Genomic DNA, 21,974 nt, shown 5'->3' with positions numbered 1-21,974 from the left:
TGCTTTTAAAAATCCCCTTATCTCAAAAAAAAAAAAAAAAAGAAAGAAAGAAAGAAAGAAAAAAGAAAGAAAAAAAAACCTGCCAGATTGCTCACACTCATTAGTTTAAAGGAGTTGTTTTGGTTAAGCATTTACTGCTCTGTGATTGAAAGCCGTCCTCAAACTGTATGAAACTTAAATGAAATCTCATAGAACACTTGTTTATAAAATGGCTGAAATGAAGGTCACACCTATTGGCCTCCATGGCATTTTCTACCTGCCAAACACATCTGAATTATTGTGTATTAATAATTCGTCTGGGATTGCCTCACATTATCTGGTTGGGTGAGGTGTGTGGTCACTAAGCACTTTCCACCAATCTCCTCTAGAATGTTCATGGTGTTTTGGGCTACTCAGAGTGATTCTAGTTTGTTTTGTTGGTGACCAAAATAAATCACATGCCAATATAAAATAAAATCAGTCTCGCTCTCTCACTTTCAACCGAAATAGATTTTTTTGAGCCATGGCCTGCTGAGGATGAGAATGTTGTATTGATGTGAACTCCGGGGGCAGAAGTACAGCTGATTATCAGCTAGTTAGAGCAACTGTCTCCTGACCCTAGATGCCAGTAACCACCCCCTTGTATACTTTGTCTTGAAAACTGTCAAAACTTCTTTCCACAGTGTTCTGCCTTTTCCCCTTCTCTGTTCAACTTCTCGGATCAGGGGGAGTCATGTTAAAATGATTTGGAAAAGGCCAACATAGGGAGTAGATGAAGTATAGCCATTTGTGTCCAAGGCTGCCCTCGAGCCATGAAGCCTCTTGGCCAACAAACTTGCTTGAAGTGCTGGGGAGCTGATGTTTTTTCTGTTCTGGAAAGCATTAATTACTACGCTACATCTAGCAACAGTATTCAGGGCTCCTTTGCTTAACAACACCCTTCCCACCATTGTTGTAACATAAAACAGTTTTTAATGTAGTCTTTGGCTTTTTAGTGGCATTAACGTGAGCATCTCTGTTTCTGTCAATCTTCTTGTAACTTTCAAAGCGAGCACTCACTCATCAGCTAAGACAGAATATGCTGAGTCTAGAAGCCACTGGACGAAGTAGCCAAGTGGGAAAGTTGAACCTTCAGCCCTGGCCCTGCTGTTGTTGGAGGTTCTATTGTCTACCACCAGCAACATCATTGTTAGGATGCAAAGAGTCAGAGGACACTGAGGAAAATGTTTGCAAGCTGCTAGATGACTTGAGGGGCTGTCCTATTGCTTCCTGTTATTTGGTGAGGCTGCTCGCCTGCAGTGAGATGTTGGCTTCTGAAGATGTGTGAACTCCAAAGTGAATCAAGGCAAAATATTTTCACACGGTGGCCAAGAGTGAGCTCCTAAGTCAGAGTTCCCTACTTCTAACCTTGGTTTCACTTCTTCCCATCTATGTGACTGTGGGCAAGTTAATGAAACTCTCTGGGTCTCAGTTTCCTCAACTGTGAAATGGGCGTGATAATAATACCCATAGCATTGCTATGTAGATTGAAGGAGACAATACACATGGCATACTAAGGATAGAGACTATGAGGTCTTCAGTGCTCAGTAGGCATTAGGTTTTGTGATAGGAAACCCTTGGTGAGCGTCTGTCCTCACAGCCACAACTTGGCCAGAGGTGGCCCACAACAAGTATCCCATTGCTAGAAAATGTGTTTGCAGGAGCAACTTCTGCAATGTGTCTTCAGTGAACAGCATGGCGGAGGTGCTAAATCTATCACCAGGCTCTCTCCACTGCTAGCAGCTGGAATTCTTTCCAAAAAAACATTTGGTGGGAACAATTTCCAAGCATATTTCACAGTTGTCTTAAGGCAAACATTAGCTTTTAAACTTAAGAAAAGTCTTTATTCTTGACCTGGGGCTTTCCATTAAGATTGTAATGACTCAGAATTTCCCACAGGGAAACTGTTAAGTTTCTTAGGAATTGAAAAGAGCAACTGAAATTGACCTAAAGTCCAAGGTTTGTGAACTATCATCGCCTCTCTCTTTGAGAGAGAGAGAGAGAGAGAGAGAGAGAGAGAGAGGGAGGGAGTGTATGTGTGTGTGTGTGTGTGTGTGTGTGTGTGTGTGTGTGTGTGTATACATGAGAGTACACTGGGGGACAGGTTCATGTAGGCAAGGGAGGAGGGAGAGGAGAAAAGCAAACAGTGTTGAGTTGATGTCTTGTCTTAAGGGGGAGGCTAAATGATAATTAGAAGCATCCTCTGGGCAACAGAGAGAAATATGGAAAATTTTAACTGTACTCAATTGTGTATCAAATTTCCAAGCCTCAGAAAACTGGTTTTGAATGAATAGCCCAAATATCGTCTAGGTAGAAGTATTTTCTTCTTAAGAAATCAGACAGTAGGAGTGATTGTCACCCAATGACGGAGGAAAATGTGCATGACCCACACAGCCCACACAGAGCCCTGCACATCTTGGGAGTTCCTTCTGTTTGAGAAGGACAGAAATGGCTCCCATTACCTCAGAGATCATGGAAAGGGCAGAACAAGGGGTGCTGCAGAAGTTGCTTGGCGCCCAGTTTCTCTACCCCTTACCCTCATTCCCAGCTCAGCAGGGAGACAATGAGAGACTGAGCTGCGGGTCATTCTCCATCCCCACAGAAGAGAGGGTCCCTGTACTCATTCCCAGAGCTCCTGAGAGGGGCTATGTGAGCCCCTCAGTGAGCCCCCCCGAACAGACCAGAGCAGAACATTTCAGCTTCCCAACCCTGGCTGGGTGCTATGGCCTGACTGTTTGTGTCCCCACCTCTGCCACCCAAATTCGTATGTTGAAGCCCTCCTCTCCAGTGTGGTCTTTGGGGACAGGGCCTTTGGGAGGTGATTAGGTCAGGAGAGTGGAGCTCTCATGATGGGATTAGTGCCCTTAGAAGAAGAGTCACTCAAAAGCCTGCTTCCTCTCTCTCTGCCATGGCCAGGAGCAGAGCCCTCACCAGTAACTGAATCCCTGGCACCTTGATCTTGGACATCCCAGCCTGAAGGATGGTGAGAAGTAAGTTTCTGTTGTTTAGGACACCCAGTCTGTGATATCTTTGTTAATAGCAGTCCAAGCTAACTAAGATAATGGGTATACCTACTTCGTCTTCCCTCCGTTCCTTCTGTTTCTTTAGGTGAGAAGACATTTGTTGACAATGTGAGAAAAGAAGATGGTTGATCCATTTGGCCTGGGTGAGGGTTAGAGCTAAGAGCTCCTTCAACAGCTTGAGAAAGGGAGCAGGGTAAGGAAGGAAATGGAATTTATCTTTTGAAGAGCTAAAACTATAATTAGTAGACATCAACCACTTAAAATTATTTTTAGGTATTGTTTTCATTATTTTTAAAAAACCAAATATATCATCTGTATAAATAAAAATAAGCACTAATGTTTATTAAACATGTCAATGACTTAAGCATGTATCAAGCATTTTACATGCATTCTCTCACTTTTTTCTTTCCTACACCCCTCTAAAGCAAGTATTATTGTGCCATTTTACAATTGAGGAAGTCACAGCTGAGGACATGAGTGGTTAAATAACTGGTCCAGGGACACACAGTGAGTAAATGGCAGACCTGGGACTTGGAACCCTTGCTATCTGACTCAAAAACCCATCATCGTATGGGGACTTTTTGTACCATCTTTGCAACTGTTCCATGAATCCAAAAATTTTCCAAAATAAACAGTTTATTAAAAAATAAAACCCCATTCTCTTAATTGCTCCATATGCTATTTCTCCAAATAACTTACAAGAGGGTTTTGCTTTGTTTATACACTAAATGTCTTAGAAATACTGAAAAATAGAATGTTATTAATGTATTTTCACCTGGGGACCTTTCTAGCATCGATATTCCTAAAGTATTATCTTATACTTCTTCATGTAAAGCACACTTAGAATTGAGCTTGCCACCTGGAAAGCTCCCATTAAATATTAGGTGTCATCATCACCATTACTGTCTTCATAAATCAGTATTTGCTACATTGTACTTTTAACATTGGCAAACATTGCCAGACTCCCCCCTAGATTCTGAATGACTCAAGAGCAAGGACGGAAGTAGGTGTTCAATAACATTTTATGAAATAAGTAAATCCCTATGCTCACAATTAGATCTTTCAGCAGTGAATCTTCAAACAGACAGATGGTTTTTCTCTGTTTCTGTTTCTGATTTGCTTTGCCCTGGGGGAGGAGAGATGTTGGGAAAGTGCTGTCCTCTCGGTGACTCTCGGCCACTTTGTAGCTCCCCCCAACTGACCCCTGGGGTAGAGCTGCGGTGGACTTAAAAGTCGCTCATTCCAAAGGTGCTTTTCCTCATGCCTGGGCTCCTTCAGCTGTAAGTCCAGTAGGTCCAGCTACCTCTCTGCCATGCTGCACGTCAAGGGAAATCTATAACAAAATTATAGGGGAACAAAATTAGTGTGACCCTCATGCCTTATGGACACAATTTAAAAAGGGGCAAATCATCTTTTCTTGCTGTCATGTTAAATGTCCCTTATGCCACGTCCCCATTTCCACTAAATGCCAACAACTGTTTATAAATTCCTGGGATCTAAGAAGTTCGAGGGCATAGTCCCAGAAGCCTGATGCATCAGGATGTGCAAACTCTGAAAAACAAAAGTTTCCACTGTGGCTTGCTGACCCAGCATGTTCTGTGTGTTCACTGAGGTGGCAGCCCCATCACATGAGGTTTCTCAACACTTGACTAGGGCACAGTTTTAAAGGATGTTAGTTCTAGGCTGTTGCAGGAAATACCCTCTAGCTCAGCACTATCCAACAGAACTTTCTGCAGTGATGGAAATTTCTGTCTCTGCACTGTCCGATAAGGTAGTCACCAGCCATATGTAGTCACTGAGCCCTTGAAATATGGCCAGCACAAATGAGGAACTAGATTTTAAATTCTATCCTATTTTAATTTTTTGAGATTTAAATAGTCCCATGTGGCTACTGGTTACTGTATTGGGCAGTGCATCTCTAGGTGCCCAACCATCCTGGTTTACCCAGGACTGAGGGTTCCTTGGAATGGGGGACTTTCAGTGCTAAAACTAAAACTGTTCTGGGCAAACTTAGGCAGTTGATCACGCTAAAGTGGATCCCTCCCTTTTTAAAATACATTTGGCATGAGAGAATTAGCCATGTGCAGCTACAGGGTAGATTAAAAGGGAGAGAAATGCAGAGATGGTTAAAGAACTGAGGTTTTCTTCCCAAGTAAAACACAAATAAATACTTTTTAAATTAATGGATTGATTTTAAATTAATCGATTGATAATAAATTAAAGGGTTGATCCTTATAACTGAAGTAGCCTATATAAAACCTCAATAAAAATATAAATATGAAAAACACAAGACACTCTCCTTAAAATATCAGCAGAACCCACCAGCAAGTGACTTGATTGTTTTGAATCCCACTGGATAGTGACAGGCTATTAGTGACTTCACTGAAAAATACTAACTGACTTGAATTCCTGATCCCAGCCAAGAGTGTAGCTAAGAACCACTAGACATTGCTTATTGGATATACTTCTCCTAGAAAAGCCTTCTCGAACCCCACATCTCATTTACCTGCCAACCAGAGAGCCTGAAACTCGCTATTGGAGATGGATTCTTTCCAGATAAGCATTGTCCTCTATAGTGAAACACAGATACCTTTTAATAGTGGTCATACATGACATTGATTAGCACCATATTGTATTAGTTTTTTTTTAATTTTTCAAATTGATCTCAACTATTAAGGTCTTAAAGGAATGGAGTTAGAGCAGTGGTCACCAAACATTTGATTATGCATCCTTATCAGTAAAAAAAATTTGAGCTGTGTCCCCAATATATGCATATTTATTGGTAATTTTTGTCAACCTATGCATCAATACAGCATATTTATTTGAAAAAGAATCCCAGTGTTACATTGTATTTAGCTTTGCTCTGCTGTTCTCGCCTCTCTGGCTCATGTAGCTTAAGTCAGTGTCCAGATGAAAATACTTGTGTATGTCAATAATACTGGTCACCTGAATCACAAGGGCTGCATAAGTAATGGTGTCTTGGGCATCTTTGAGTCACTGAGGAGAGTTAAAAATCATTCTATCTTTCGCATTCTAGCATTTATTGTTTAGCTTTTTATCTCTCATATTTTGTTGCTTCCCACTTAATCATTTTTTGTGAGTCTCTTTTTCCTGTCATTGGGTTGTTGGAGGATAGTGGTAGAACCTACAGCCACAGTTGCTGAGATAAACATGGGATTGAAGTCAAGGCCATGGGTCTGGTTCCTTTGTGAGCCAATTTATTTGCAATCTTCTGGAAGTGATTACCAAACTTTCTTGTGCGTAAGAACTACGTGGGGATCTTGTTAAAAAAACAAGATTCCTGATCCTTCTCCAAGAGATTCTGTTTTTAATAGGTCTGGGGAGGGGTCAAGAATCAGTATTTGTAATAAGACCCCCCACCCCAGCTCCACCCCATATGGGTAGTCCAAGGTCAGGCTGTGCTCAAAGCCCCAGAAATTTTGGAGACGTGGGAATCGGTGATCAGCAAAGCGATCTTGGCACTGGGTGAAATGATCCAGACTTTACTACATGGTGCCCCCTGCTTAGATGCATGACCTTTGTCAGAGAACTGATGGAAATAGGGCAGTGCGGGGAGGGGATATGGGTGTGGGTGTGTGCAAAACCAACAGTAGGTTTCTATCTGTGAAGATAAATACTTAGAACTGGTTTGCCTTTTCTCTCTTTCAAAAAGGAAGCTTGTTTTGAATATATCTATTTTTAATAAACTAAATGGCACTTTAGAAATTATAACTTTTAAATCTTATACCTCTCCAAAGAATCATCTCTAAATTCATGTCTCATTAAGAGATGTGCCACTTCTGCCCACTCAAAAAAGAATTGTTTAAATTGGACATCTTGGGTCATGGTTCACAATGAGACTTAGGTCAGGTATGAATCTTGATCCCAAGATAAACTTATAACTGGGTACCAACAGAATACAAGCATCATATGGCATCCAAATATACATTTTGCTACTTGCCATTGATGAGTTATTTAACTTTGGTGCTGGGGGTGGTTGGATAATTTATCTCCTAGAAAGCTCTTAAGCCCCAGCAAATAGACCCCCAATACATGAGCCTCTTTCCCAGATACTAAACATACATAGCCCTGTCTGCAATCCAGTGTGAGAACACAAGGCACTGTTCCAAAGCTAGGATCCTAGATACACTCATTAAGCAAGAGAATGATAGTGCTGAACTAGAAATAAAGCAATATTTCAAATACAGTTCTTCATAAAGTCATATTGCAATTTTTAAACTTTCACCATTTTTATTTCTTTGTTTTGAAGCAATGAGCTTGAAAAATCAATAAGCATAATTGGTCAGAAAATTGAATTTATTTCTCTTTGCTTATAGGAATTAATTTGGCAAACCAGAGTTAATTTAGCGAGCACCTTTGCACTAACCATATTTTGTATGTCTGACATATTGCATATAATTGTGCATCGTGATCACTTTGAAATACTGCCCTCAGCCTGTGTTATGAAAGTTCAGAGCTGCAGCAGGGTTTTAGGGAGACTTGCATGATGTGAGAAAGGAGGGTTTCTTATTCCTTGATTTCATGTAAGTCCGTGGTTCCCAACCCCCACCAAGGACAGTACCTGTCTGTGGCCTGTTAGGAACCAGGCCACACAGCAGGAGGTGAGCAGCAGTTGAGACAGTGAAGCTTCATCTGTATTTACAGCCGCTACTCATTGCTGGCATCACTGCATAAGCTCCGCCTCCTGTCAGATCAGCAGGGGCATTAGATTCTCATAGGAGCCCGAACCCTACTGTAAACTGTGCATGGAAGGGATCTAGGCTGTGTGCTCCTTGTGAGAATCTAATACCTGATGATCTGAGGTGGAGCTGAGGCGGTGATGCTAGCAGTGGGGAGAGGCTGCAAATACAGATTATCATTAGCAGAGAGGTTTGACCACACAATAAATATAATGCGCTTGAATCAACCTGAAAACTTACCCCCGCCCCACTCCCTCCCAGTTCGTGGCAAAATTGTCTTCTCTGAAACCAGTCCCTGGTGCCAAAAATGCTGGGGACCACTGATGTAAGTCATATCCTCAAGAGTTAATCGAATAAATTTTGCTCACTGAAATCTTATTAGTTCCCAGGGAATAGTATTCTGGAGACCATTCTAAGTCAAATCCATGGCATTTCTGATTCAAGATCCCTGAGATTTGTTAGCTGAGTTCAATGGGAGGACCCGGCAGCAAGGGCACCCCTAAAATGGTGCCTTGTACTACTGCCATCGACCCCTCTCCCACCTCCCCTGCTACTCCTGCCTTCTGGGGCTACCATGCAGCCCCCATGAAAACTCACTGCCCCTCTCTTTTGTGCCTTGGGCTGCTCTTCAGTGTTTGCCAGGTGCCTATCAGCTGGTCTCATCCCTGGTGGGTGGAGAAGCTGAAGAACTGTGATGGCTGTAGCAGACAGATGCCAGGCTTTGGAGAGTGGCCTAATGGAGCAACTAGTGATTTCCCACACAGCCGGGAGTGTGGGGGAGGGTGTCCTCCTCCCCCCTGGCCCCACCACCTCTCCCAGCTGGGTCACATGCCATCAGAAGACCAGGCACCACCACAGGGATAAATATCTGAGATGCTGGGAAACCACACAAGAGAGGCTGATCTAAATTCCTCTTAGTTTTGTTCTTTCTCGGGGGGATAGGAAAAACTTTTCCTGACTGTCAAGAAGAGAATAAAAAATTACGATTGGACTCCTGGCCTTCCAAAGGAAAAAGAGATGGAGGAAAAGGGCATCTTCTCAACTTCAAGCCACCCAACATCCCGTGGCTGACTCATCTTGTGTGCCAATGGCAGGTTCGCCGGACGGCTGCTGCTGATCTGGATAGGTGAGCTGGGCGTGGCCGGCGTGGGCGTGGCCGGCGTGGGCGTGGCCGGCGTGGGCATGCCCCTCAAAGCAGCAAGTGGCAGCGCAAACCTGGGCTTGCTGTCGTCCGTGCTTCATGGATTCTTGTGGTCTAGGTCTTCCAGAGAGGGGTCCCTCAGCAGCTGAACCCATGATGCTATGTGTATTTTACCAAAGGCCTTCAGTAGCAACAGCCCCATACTGGGTGGCTAACATTCTAGTGACTGCAGTGGTAGAAAGTTTAGGCTAGATTAAAGGGAGGATTGATTCAGGGCAAGTCGCTGGGGAGGGTTTAGAGGTGAGCAGCGCCTCTCAGTGCTTTGGGAAACACAACTCGCCAACACCTGCCTGCTCTGCAAGTTCTTTCTGCAGGTCTGGAAGCCTCATCCATCATGGCTGGTGCCTAAGGGGCCAGAAAGCAACATCCACCCTAGGAGTTTGTTAACAAATCCCCACAGTCAATTGGGTAACTTTTGAGAGCAAAAGGGAACAAGAAGCCCTGTATATGTTTAAGCTGGAGAAAACTAGGAGTGGAAGATAAAAAGGCAATCTGTGGGCAGGGAGACTCCCCAGCACCCCTTCTCACCTCTGACCAAAGCAGTCAATGATATGAAACCTGTTCACGTGATTTCACACTAGAACTGTATTTGAGCAGACATCTGGTGACAATTTATTGGCACATGGAATAAAATGTTCAGAAAACCAAGTTCTGAGAAGCTACACAAATCCACTCCCTGCCCACCCGCTTCAAAACCCCTCACCTTCCCGGCCACCGTTCATCCTCCCACAGGGACGCCTCCCACACGGATGAGCCTCAGACACCTCACCTTGTGGGGTTGCTCAGAATGGATCTCTTCCTGAATATTGTCACCATGACTGGGGACGATGAGGAGCTAAGGTCTCCCTCCCAGGTTGGTGGGAACTCATGTTGGGTTGAGAGTGGCTGCTGAGCAGGCTGTCAAAGGTGAGAAAGGTGAGCGGGCGGCAACATACCTGGGGATGAATGGCGGCAGCCAGCACTGCCGGGAAGCGTGGGTGCAGTCGCTGGCAAGAGCCACTTGTATTTTTTCTATGGTGAGTGGGCGTTCAGAGGCAACTCCCTTCAGAGCTGGCATCGTCTGCCAGGAGTAGAAATGTGCAGGGATTGGGGGGTGGCGGGAGGGTGTGTCGGTGTGTGTGTGCACGGGCACATGTGTGGGTGCAGGGCTGTGCAAATGCAATGCCAGGTTTCTGCCTATGAAGCTTAGAACTGGTTTTCCTTTAATGAAACCTCTATTTTACAAGAGGCTACAAGAGCTTTGGGATTTTCTTCCGTGAAGCAGCACAATTTAGCAGTGGTTTTCAAACATTTTTTTAATGCACTGGAAGCTTCTTTTTTCTCCAAACAAAATCCTGCACTAGAGCCCCAAATTATAAAAGAGATCAAAGTAGAGCTGCCTTGGTTGGAGTGTATGTTGGCCCCAGAGACCCAAAACCTCTACTAATCCTCCTCTCTACAGCTGGGAAGGCCCAGAGGAACCCACAAAGGCCCCTAAGTTTCCCAGAGCAAAATTAACAAACCAGTGAGTGAGTAGGAAGAGGTCTGGCTTTCAAGTCAGACAGACCCTGGGTTTGGATCCTGACTCTGCTGTTGGTGAGCAGTGAGGCCTTTGGCCATTTATTAACATATCTGCACCTCAGTTTCCTCATCTGTAAAATGGAAATAATAACACTTATGTTGCAGAGTAGCTACAAGGACAGGAGAAAACGCACGTAAGGCAAAGACACCATGTCTGGCACGTAGAGTCTTTACACAACTTACTGTTGCCGTGGGTATTTCAAGGAGGCTTTGGGATGCAGGCTGCCTACTGGAGGCCAGGAGAGAAAACAGATGACAGCAAGGAGACTTCTCTTAGCTCAAAACTTTAATGGCTGTTTCTATCCTATTTGGTATCCCTTTCCCAATAGCATCTAAGTACTTTGTTTAGTATCTTCTCATTAAAAACAGGACAATCAAGACAGTGAATAGACAACCCACAGAATGAGAGAGAATATCTGCCAATTTTATGTCTGGTAAGGGTCTAGTATCCAGAATATATAAAGAACTCTTATAACTCAATGACGAAAAACCAAAAACTAGCCAATTTAAAACTAAGCAAAGGATTTGAAAAGTTATTTCCCTTAAGGAGACATACAAATGGCCAAAAAGCACATGAAAAGATGCTTCGCATCCTTAGTCATTAGGAAATGCAACTCAAGCCCACCATGAGACACCACTTCATACTCACTAGGATGTCAATAACAGTAATAATACTGAAAATAGCAAGAATTGTCAAAGATATGGAGAAATTGGAACCCTCGACCTTTATGGGAAACGGTTTGGCAGTTCATTAATAAGCTAAACATAGAATTATCATACGACCCAGCAACTCTCCTCCTAGCTATTCTACTCAAAAGAATTGAAAACAGGTATTCAAACAAAAACTTGTACACAAATGTTCACATCAGCACTATTCACATTCTCCAAATGGTAGAAGCAACCCAAATGTCTACTGACTGATGACTGGATAAACTAAATGAGATATCTACATACAATGAAATATTATTTAGCCATAAAAAGGAATGAAGTACTGAAACATGCTAAGTGAAAGAAGCCAGACACGAAAGTTCTCATATTGTAAATTCTGTTTAAATGAAATATCCAGGATGAGCAAATCCATAGAGACAGAAAACAGATTAGTGGTTGCCAGGGCTCAGGGAAGGTGGGAATGGGAGTGATTGTTAATGGGTACAAGTGTCCTTTTGGGATAATGAAAACATTCTGGAACTAGATGGTAGTGATGGTTGGAGGATATTATGGGTGCACTTGATGCCTCTGAACTGCACAGTTCAAAATGATTAAAATACAGTTTATGTTATGTGTATTTTATCATAATTTTTTTAAAAAAGATAGGACAAGTATCCATCTAGCCAAAACACAGCCTGTGCATTTTTTAAAGCAATTTTAAAGGCTTACTTTTCCTTTTTTCTTTGACCTTCTTGCATGGACACAGCAAAACACAGTTCTGAAATGCCAGGGCATTTGTACTAAAGAAGTCTCACTCTTGTTTCCTGGGCTCACTTTCTTCTGTGAGTCTAAAGAAAACTGGCCTGGAGAATATGAGTGCCCACTCCTCCCTCAGAGGACAACTTAAAAGGGAGAACTTCCAGGAGCCCAGCCAAGAGCCTACTGGGGCATGGCCAGGCCTCCCACCTCGTTGGCTTGGACACAGCTCCTCTCAGCTTAGGGGCCTGAGCTGGCATTTGAGGCCTCAGCTTGCCATGGTTCCCAGTTAAGCTCAGAACCCTTTCCCCTGGCTCCTCCTCTCAAACAGGGACATCTTGGGAGCTGTAGCCTCAGGGATACTTGGGATTTTGAGCATGACCCAGCTCTAGGGCAGGTTTTGGAATCCTATGGGCTGGGTGGGTCTGGCCCAGACACTACCCACGTGGCCACTTTTGCTGTTCCTACTATATTTATTTGATGGGGCAATCATCATAGTCCTTTACACAGCTTTCATCTGGGAAATCTAAAGCTTTTCACCTCCCTTCCCTCCTATTCCATCACATCCCTTGCAGCAATGATCATTTTCTTGCGTTCCAAACCAAACTCTAAAAGTATGCCCAAAAGCAAAACCCTCGGTGAGGCGAACAAACTCCCTTAAACCAAGTCAAGGACACCCCTGGTGGAGGAAGCACCTGCCTGCTCACCTGGACGACCTTGCTTCACATCTGCCTGTGACACATAAATTACGTGTCCTCTTCTGAGACAGCCTTCTGGGTCCCACGTTCTTCACTTAGAGTGAGAGAGCTTGATTTCATTGTGTATTTCTGTCTTTAGCTACTTCCTGCTTTATCCTTCACCAGCCTAAATTTAGTTCAACACTTCATTTTTACAGTACAGATTTCCAAGGTGTCGTCAGAAGCAGAAGTAACTCTGAGTGGGAGGCATCGGAGAGGGCTGGGAGGGGGAAAGGGCCAGTAGGAAGGAGGAGGAGCCCCCTCATCAGCCGGGCTGCTTATGACGCTCCCAGGCTGCCCTCCGACACGAGGCAGACCCCGGTACCTCAGGATCCCTCCAACGCAACTGCAGGGAAGGACAGAGCTGCCTGCGAAGGAATAACTAATCAATCCTTTCCTTCCTGATCCATCCAGCAGTATGGTGTGTTGGCACAATGCACAGCACCCGCTAACCACTCCAGGAAAAGAAAAAGCCACTCATTCTGATTAGCTGTCAGAACTAATTTTAAGCTGTGTTATTACATGGTAAAGAGGAAAAAGGAAATCCAAGGCAACTCTACTTAAGGCTAGTGCCTAATCAGGTTTTTTCCCCTTCATCTACCTCATACAAAAGCTGCCTGGAATCACTGGGGTGAGCCATTTCATTCCCCTCTTTGAGTGTTAATTAAATGTGATATTTTAAAATATACACTTCTCTCTCCAGGTAGAGCAAACTGAGCCCTTTGTAAATTGCTCACTGCCCGTGGGTTTCCCCCAAGGCGCTCTACCTTGTCCCTCCTTTTTCCCTGCGGGGCCACAGCTCCAGCAGCAATAAGTATAGAGAAATTATTTCTGCCTGAAATTTTCCTCCTAAAAGGGGCTTGCCTTATTTTGGTGTGTGTCTGTGTGTACTTGAAAGGAAGGCATATCATAACATCAGGCTTCTTTGTCTTCCCTCTAATACACACTGGTTCTTCTCGATGTCGTTGGCAAACACCACACCATTTGCTTTCATTCCCTTTACAAATATTTTCCACTCAAGGCCTCTTTCTTACTTACCACTGCTGAGTGTTTCACTTTGGAAAGCAACAGTTCTAAAGTAGTAGACTGCATGAACTCAGCCCGTGTGGTTTTGATTCAGGAAATAGTTACTAAGCTTTTGGTCTGAAACTCCTCAAATCTGGAGCAGCTAATAGTCTCTTGGGTCCTTGAAGACAGCTCGAATGATAGGGTAGGAGTCAGGGGCAGAAGGGGGGACTTGGGAAATCCAATGAAATTTGTCTGTCACGTCTTTTACAATCATGTAATTATCTATTTAACAAACAATTGCTGAATGTTTATGATGTGCTTGCTACCCCCGGGCAAGTTGGGACCACCAAGCTTGACCACTCAATGCAAGTAGAACGCTTACTACAATGAACTCCTGCAAAAGAAAAGCTGGACACTCTCTAACAAAACGTGCAGATTTTATTGGAATAAGGGGCAATAATGTGATTTGTCCAATAGCGTAATACAAATTGTATTCATATTCTAAAATAAAATAAGTATTTACTTACATATGTAAGTATCTTATACTGAGTGTTCTTTCAAAATAGGGAAATATTAAATGTCTTCAGATTCCTGGATAGGGCTTAGGTGACTTGTGACAATCTTGAGATTTGATTCTTTAATTGGAGTCTTTCACACAAGCTTTCTACTTGAATTTGATGGTCACTTTTGGTGGTCCCAACTTGCCCAGGAGTAGCAAGCACATTGTAGCCATTTGAAGAGAGTTCATCTTCAAATCAACAGAGATTTGGACTAGAAGGTGCCCATGGAATACCCAGAGATTATAAAGAGGAATCCAACTGATAGAATGAGCTATGAACAGTGGAATAGGTCGCATTGGATTTGGATTCTTAAAGAGGTCAAGTTGGACTAGACTCTAGACAGACAATTGTTTGAGGTACTATATTTGTTCAAGAACAGGAAGAGGTGAAATAATATACATTGGGCTCAAACTTGTATAAGACTGATCAAATTAAACATCTACAGTGTGACAAAAATGGCACTAAAAATTATCATGCACTTATCTTCTATTAGTAGAGAGTTTTCTGAGCGGCCTGAACCATGCTGGTGAGTCTCAGAGGTGGCCGCCTACACAGAGGAGAATAATCATATCTGTGCCCTAGGCCACATTTCACTTAAATTCGGGGACTCACATCACAATGGGAGGTACAAACAGGCTCCTCTGGGAGTCATTTTGTCATGAAGAGTCTGGATTTCTGAGTTCCAGTGTCCCAACTAAATAAGCTTGAGGCCGAGAATCTTTTCCTAAAGGCATCACCTACGTGCAGTAGGGCTTGTGGCTTTTAATCAACCACATGAGGTTTCTAGAATATCAATGAATATTTCTTGAGCAGAAACATGTTCTTAAAGGAATTTCCTAGCACCAGAGGGCAGATGGTGGGTGCACCTTGGATAACTGGACTTCCCCAATCTCTGAAATCATGCCATTTGGTTCCCTGACAACTGCTATGGGAAATATGGAAGGCTGGAAGGTGTGAAGAATCCAGATATATTTTTATTTAAATAATGACATCTTAAAGACAGGCCCTGAGTACCTGTGCAGTCCTCACTTACAGAGGAAGCTCAGAGGGTAAGGTAACGAAGCCTCAGGCAGCTTCCCTCTCTGGTTCCCTTGGGGACTTTGCAGCCTTCTCCTCTCTAGCCCTTCCTTACCCTTACAACTACAAATTATCTTGGAAATCAAAAGAAGCTTTTGTTCAAACAAAAAAAATCAATATTGCTTATCTATGAATATCTCCAAGTATTCAAGCTAAATGGGCTTTCTCAAAAGACACATCAGCTAAGACTCCAGACTTAACAGAAGTGATGAGCCTGTTTTCTTTAGGGACCTTCAAAGAGATTCACATAAAAACAATGCTCCTCATCCCACCAAGATGTATTGGGCAGATGTCTGTCTGCTGTAGAGATTCAGATTATGTTTTATTTGACTTGGAAGAGTTGGGAGGTGTTAAATCTTGAGATTAACTTCAGATGAATAATACAAAGTTGGAGGGAGCTTCCCTTGATTCTGTACCAGGGACACATCCATCTCATTAGGTCACTCTGCATTTGGGGCCTCAACTGAACTTCCCCTTGGCTAGAGATAGTTACAGTGTAGAGAAGTACTTCTGACATGTTAAAGTGCACACAAATCACTGGGATCTGGTTAAAAATGCAGACTCAGTCTGAGGAATGCCCAAGATTCTGCATTTCTAACAAACTTGCAGGTAATGCTGGTGGTCCACTGGACAGGCTTTAAATAGCAAGGGTGTGATGAATTTACTCCGCTGCAGGTGAGTCCAAAGAGACGGGTTCAATCCAAGTTCTGCTGGACTTTGTTCTCACTAAAATTCTGATTTTTCATCTATAAAATGGCAAGTAATAATATCTATGTCAAAGTATTGTTTTAAGAGTTCAATGAGATAACCAGAAAAGCACTTTATAGCTCTACATTGGTTGGTAATCTCAAAGCTTTGGAGTCGGGGGCAGGTGGATAGAAGAGGGCTTGCTTGGATTCTCCACCAAGCGTGCACTGGGCGATTGGTATCCTGTGGGCTTTTCCCAGCAGAACTGAGAAGAGGAAGGCGGGGAGCCCCAGCTGCTCAGGGGCTGACCGTCTCCTGGGCTGCTTCCTTGGGTCTGTGTGGAGGTGGAAGCAAAGGTTAAAACTGATTGTGGTGCTGCCACCAGGGCAGGCTGAGACCCCAGACCCCCGTAGAGTGCAACAGCTGGCTGTGTTCCCTCCTCATTGCTGCAGGAAAGCTGAGGATACATCTTTCTCTTTTGCTCGTATTTCTTCTTAAAGAGAAAAGATGGAAAATAGAAAAAATGGCTTTAACTGAGATTTTAGAATCAATGGATTTATGAGACAGATGGAGCAATTCTCTCCTAAGATTAAAAGTGATAACTCATAAGAAAAACCTTTGAAATGTAAGGCCCTATTGCTGTGGAGTTTCATTGCTGAAAAAAGATCTCCGAGGCCCCATGCTGATCATGCTGAATTGGTGAAAGTCTTACAATTCATACACATGAAAGTGGCTTGCCTGGGTCTTGGCTGGTTATGCTGGGTTAGAGTTAGTGTGAGTGCCGTGGGAAATTGCTTGGGTAAAGGTCAAACAAAAAACACATTTCCTTGAATAATCATTAAACTTCTAAACCAAATTCATACCAAGCCCCTATAATGTTCTGTAACGATTCTCTAAATCCTTTTTTACTTTGGTTTTCTGCCAGAAATGGATACAGATGCATCAGCTACCTCACAAGGAAAACCTGTTCTCACAAGTTTTATCGCACCACTTGGCAGAGAAAACGTCTTGGGTAGAGGATGAGAACTTTCACATAGATCCAGAAAGCTCGGGAATTCAGCCATCTTGACTTACCGCCCACCGCTGAAAAGAAACTTAGGCAAACTCTGAGAGCCAGGATGTAAGAGTCCCCTTCTAATCTGAAAAGGAGAAAACGCTGCAAGGTCCAACTTTCTCTTTAAAGGGAATTCCACAGACTGCTACAAAGCTAGGCCATTTTAGAATTGTTCAGGGTAATGAGGGAGTTCAAAGACCAGTTGTCATGGTTTTCTGCCCTTACCTCCCCTGCATCTCTCTCCTGCCAACCTCCACTGGCCCAGGGCAAGTTCCCTCAGTGGAGGCCACCCCTAGGAAAATGCCAGACTGGGGCTAGGAGGGTCTGGGGGTGCTACAGAAAAAGGAGTATGAAGATCAGTTATTTTTGTTGGGCCATTCTATGCATTTGGGAGTCTACGAGAAATATGAGAAGGGCTCCCTCTAAGAGTAAACAATGAAGATGATGGGATATGTAACTAGGAATGTACTGAGAATATCTTCACATTACTCACAAGTTAATAATTTCCCTAAGAGTGGGAGTTTCTTGAGGATGTTTGGGATTTATTTTTAAGCCCTTTAGAGCTTTGGAATAACACTCACAGTTTCTTTTTTACTATTTTCTTTTTTACACCCTGAACTAGGTGTTCAGAGATTTCAAAACCGAGACATTTTAGAAACCACCCACCTTCAACAGATGTACACAAATTAGTTAGAAATACACAGGGACCTCTCAAACTCATTACAGAGCTTCTTTGGAACATGTGAATTATGTATGTATTCTACATCTCATTGTCTTCATGGGATGCCGTGTGTTGATTGCCTTCTACATCTGAAATGGTAGCACCTTCACTGTAGATAACCCTCAGTGATGTCCCCAAGCTATCACTGCTTAAGCTGAGCCACTTGTCACAATTAATGCTGTGGCAAGTATCAGTCAAGGGGCATTTGCTGTGGACCTAGTAGGTTGATACCACTGTACTCGGGACTGGAAGGGAAATATGCCGTCAGAAGATGTGACCCTCCCTGCCTGGTAAAACAGGCTTCTGAAAAATTATAAAGAGAGAGAAAAACCACTGAGGCATCTCTACCTCAATCAGACCTGCCCATGTTTCCAGGTTACGCAAAGGGACAACAAACCCTAGAACTTGCTCACCATTTGTTGATTTGACAGACAATTTTATTCCAAGTGTTAGTGGACCTAAAAGACATGCAAGATCAATGCAATGTGATTAAATGAGTCTGAGTCAATAAAGCCCAGAAAGCATGGCGCATAGTAGGAGCATATTAAATGTTAGCTCCTTTTATCATCATCATACTTATCATTATTTTTGTCATAAAAGACCTCTAAATCTAGTAGGATAAGTGACACATATTTGTAATAGAATGCAGCAAACATACAGGTACTGTATACAGCAAATATACAATATACAAACATACAATATATTGTTGGTACAGATAAAATTCTGTAGGAATTCAGAGAAAGAAAAAATAATTTCATACTAGGAATAAGAAGTGAAGACATGTAATAATAGGGAAGCCAAATACCCTTATCCCCTTGGTATTATGTGTCTGAGAAGGACATCAAGTAAGATTTTTGCAAGAAAGTATTGTAATTTGCCCTTCAGCACAAGAACGCCAAGTGTTCCTGATTTCCTTAATAATATATTGTGGCTCCCTGCACCATTAATTGATTTCAATACTTCTCAGAACTATTTATATCTTTCGTCATGTGATCATTAAATAAGGGCTTCTCCAAGCCTATTGTTTGCCAAGTGTCTTCAAGTGGGAGAATTATAGTGCTTGGTTGGTAATTCTGTGGTCACTCTATTTTTATCTTCATGATTTTATAAACTTTTTATCTCTTATCAGCCTTCCTGTAGTCTCAATACAGAATTTTAATATGTCAATAGGTTTTCCTAAAATAACTCATCCAATCAACTTTACTCCATAAGCCACCTTCCAGCAGTGCTCAGTTATCATTTTTAAGGTATGACAACAGAATGGAACACAAAATTTCTCATGTAGATGTACCTTCATTAGGTTCAAGAGTGTGATGGTGTTTCAATCCTATTGCTAAAAAACCATACTCTGATATCACAAGGTAAGGAATCAGCTTTAGGTTGCCAGAAAACTGTATGTGTCCTTGGTCTTGGAGCCTTGCTTGTTATCTAGGTTACAAAAAGAAATAAGGCTCTGTTATAAATTGATAATGTCTTCTTACACAGTTGCCCCCAAAGAAGTCAGCATGATGCAATTAATCTCTCACACATCATTTTTACTCCTTGAGTTTAGGACTATATCCACCAAATTATTTACTGGGCACCATTTATGTACTCAGCTTTGTGCTGCACCCTGTAGGGGTTACTAAGAAAGCATATGGCAGGTCCCCTGTTCTTGAGAAGTTTAAATCTACCTGAAACGACATGAAACGTAAGAGGACAGCAAATGTCCCAATATAATATATGTGATAAATGTTCTGCAGTAAGTTTCAGGCAGAAAGAGCTTTGAAGAGGCCAAAGAGGAGACAGACCAACATTGACCAGAAAGAGTAGTTAGGTTAGGCGCATTTTGTGGGGCTGAGGAGGGCCCTCTCGCTCTACATTGCGGAACAGAGATGGCCTCTTGTCGTAACCCTTAGTACTCAAGAGCTTCAGAAATAAAAACCCCAAGCGGGCTCCTTGTCTAATGAAGAACATCCTGTGTGTTCTCACATGTTTTCAAAGGAGGCAGCTATAAAGAATGGAGCTCTGTGTGCGCTTTCATACACTTCACGTTATTCTTGAGCAGAACCAAATGATCAATCGCTTTTCCCCAAGGAAAATGTCTGCTCTATCTTGTCAGGGAAGATAAAAGTTGGCTGTCACTCTCATACTTGCCACAAAGGAGAGGGAATTTTTTCTTAGCTGAAAGGGAGCAGGTCTGGTCACATCCTCAACATTATCAGACATTTTTAGAAAAATGGTGTCTGCCCCCTTTCGAATGCATGCCTTGATGTCATGGCATGGAGTGACTCACGGTGCCAGCCCCAGTTTCACAGAATGGTCAAATGTATATTTTCTCTTTTCACAAATTAGCCCGCGCCACAGGGCAAATTAGTTAGAATAACAGAGCCAGGTTCAGGCTGATCCAAGGGCGGGCATCTTGGATTTAAATCTCCCAGTCTCTTCCACAGGGTGATCTACCAAGGTCTTGCCTGGTCATGGTCACACCACCCCAGGTTACTGGGAGGTTTTATGACTGAAAAGACTCGACCTCTACACTGAGCATTCATGGAAATTCTCCCCTTTGTTTTTAGTGCAGACAGTGGGCCGTGGACCTGTCTGTAACCAGCATGAGCACCCAGACAAAGAAGCCTGCATCAAAGCCTCTCAAAGCCGAGCAGAAGCCTCTCTGTCACTCACTCTGTAGGCTCATTCATCCAACCACCATTAGGTGAGCACCTCTGACCTGCTAGCACCCCACTAGAAACCCCCATGCAAAGATGAGCTCTAAGTCCGTGGAGAGAGAGACCTGGAAATACATGATCAGAATGAGGTATGGGAAAAGTGACAGTAGAATTATAAATAAAGTACTACTGATCTCAGGAAAAGGCACAACTGACTCCGAATGGGATGTAATGGTCAAGACACCTTTCAAGCTGTATGTTGAAGGATAATTTGAAGTTCAGATGAAGAAATGGAGAAGGGCCCAGTGTGTTTGAGGAGTTGCAAATGGTCCCGTATGGATGCAGGACAGGGTCTCGGATGTTGGGTTGGGGAGCTGGTGGCAAGTGATGAACAGAAAGCCAGAAAGACGGGCTGATGGGAAATTCTCAAAGGGGCCTTAGATGGTAGGCTAAGCCTTGGAGTCAAATAGGGACCTTTGGAGGTTTGTCCTTGGGAGGATAACATGGTGAATGAGGTCTCTCTTTAGGCACTTCACCCATGGCAAGGGATTAGCAGGAAGTGAGACTTGTGGCAGGAAGAGAGGTATTAGGCTATTATCACTGGAGCTGGAGAGTGTGAGGGAGAGATAGTGCTCCAGGTTTAAAGGACCAACCCCATCAATGAGGGAAAGCCTACCAGATTCTCACCACCACTGTCAATGTGGATTATCTATGGTTCTTATCGTTTGTTCAGCCAGTCCCTCCAACATTTACTCCTCAAATCTTTATTGGGTAATTACCATGTGCAGGACACTGGGAGATACAAAACAGTATCTTTGGAAGAAGGAGACACAGTTCTACCCTCCTGGACCTTAGACTCTAGGGGGCTAGAAGACAAATCAGCAACTATAATTTCCAGGGTTTAAGTCACCTGGACCCAAGTTAGCTATCCCACTTAAATATCCATGGCTTATGCTAAAATAGTACCGTATGAATCTCCTTTGAATTGTGTAACTTCTAGCCCTTTACCTAATTTTATAATAACAGTATCCCTTCCAGGGTCTAGAACATTTCCTGGTATTAACACATTGACTGCCATGCTAGAAAAAAATTTTTTCCCTGGAGCCACTGTGTTTTATTAAAACAACACAATCCTTTCTACTTTGTTATTTTTTATTGTTTTCTGTGTATGAGTTATATGCAATGCAATCCATGTTTTTACGAATTTGCGTGTCATCCTTGTGCAGGGGCCATGCTAATTTTCTCTGTATCGTTCCAATTTTAGTATATGTGCTGCCAAAGCGAGCACACAATCCATGTTTTTAGAATTAATTTGTCAATATTAATTGTAACAATAAGAACATCAATGAGTAAGATCTTCATGAACCAACAGCAGGGTTTTGCTTCATGAGGCCCCAGGGTCAAAACTAGCCTGAGTTAAATACAACTCACATGGCAGTCAATGTGTTAAGTAAGTTATTTATTCAATAGAGGAATAAATGAAGGGATGAATATAAAAAGGAGGTTTCAGCCCCTCCATGTTACCTGACTGTGGGCTTTCTCTAGCTGCAGGGCTCCGTCTCTGTGTCTTAGCGCATAG

General features: G+C 42.9%; 1 long non-coding RNA gene and 1 other non-coding gene across 2 annotated transcripts; both read right to left on the bottom strand.

The window, feature by feature from the left end:
• Positions 1–4,045: 4,045 nt before the first annotated feature.
• LOC123638265 lies at positions 4,046–9,863 on the bottom strand. The gene is made up of 2 exons (XR_006735265.1): positions 9,712–9,863; positions 4,046–4,374 (listed from the first exon to the last, which is right to left on the bottom strand). It is a non-coding gene; the product is annotated as an uncharacterized LOC123638265 (long non-coding RNA).
• Positions 9,864–21,576: 11,713 nt separating this feature from the next.
• Positions 21,577–21,683, bottom strand: LOC123638975. Its single transcript, XR_006735545.1, has one exon. It is a non-coding gene; the product is annotated as a U6 spliceosomal RNA (small nuclear RNA).
• Positions 21,684–21,974: the final 291 nt, after the last annotated feature.

Source organism: Lemur catta, chromosome 5 (assembly GCF_020740605.2).
Source record: "Lemur catta isolate mLemCat1 chromosome 5, mLemCat1.pri, whole genome shotgun sequence".
NCBI lineage: Eukaryota > Metazoa > Chordata > Mammalia > Primates > Lemuridae > Lemur > Lemur catta.
The sequence above is the reverse complement of the archived record's forward strand: the minus strand, read 5'-3'. Positions and strand labels throughout refer to the sequence as shown.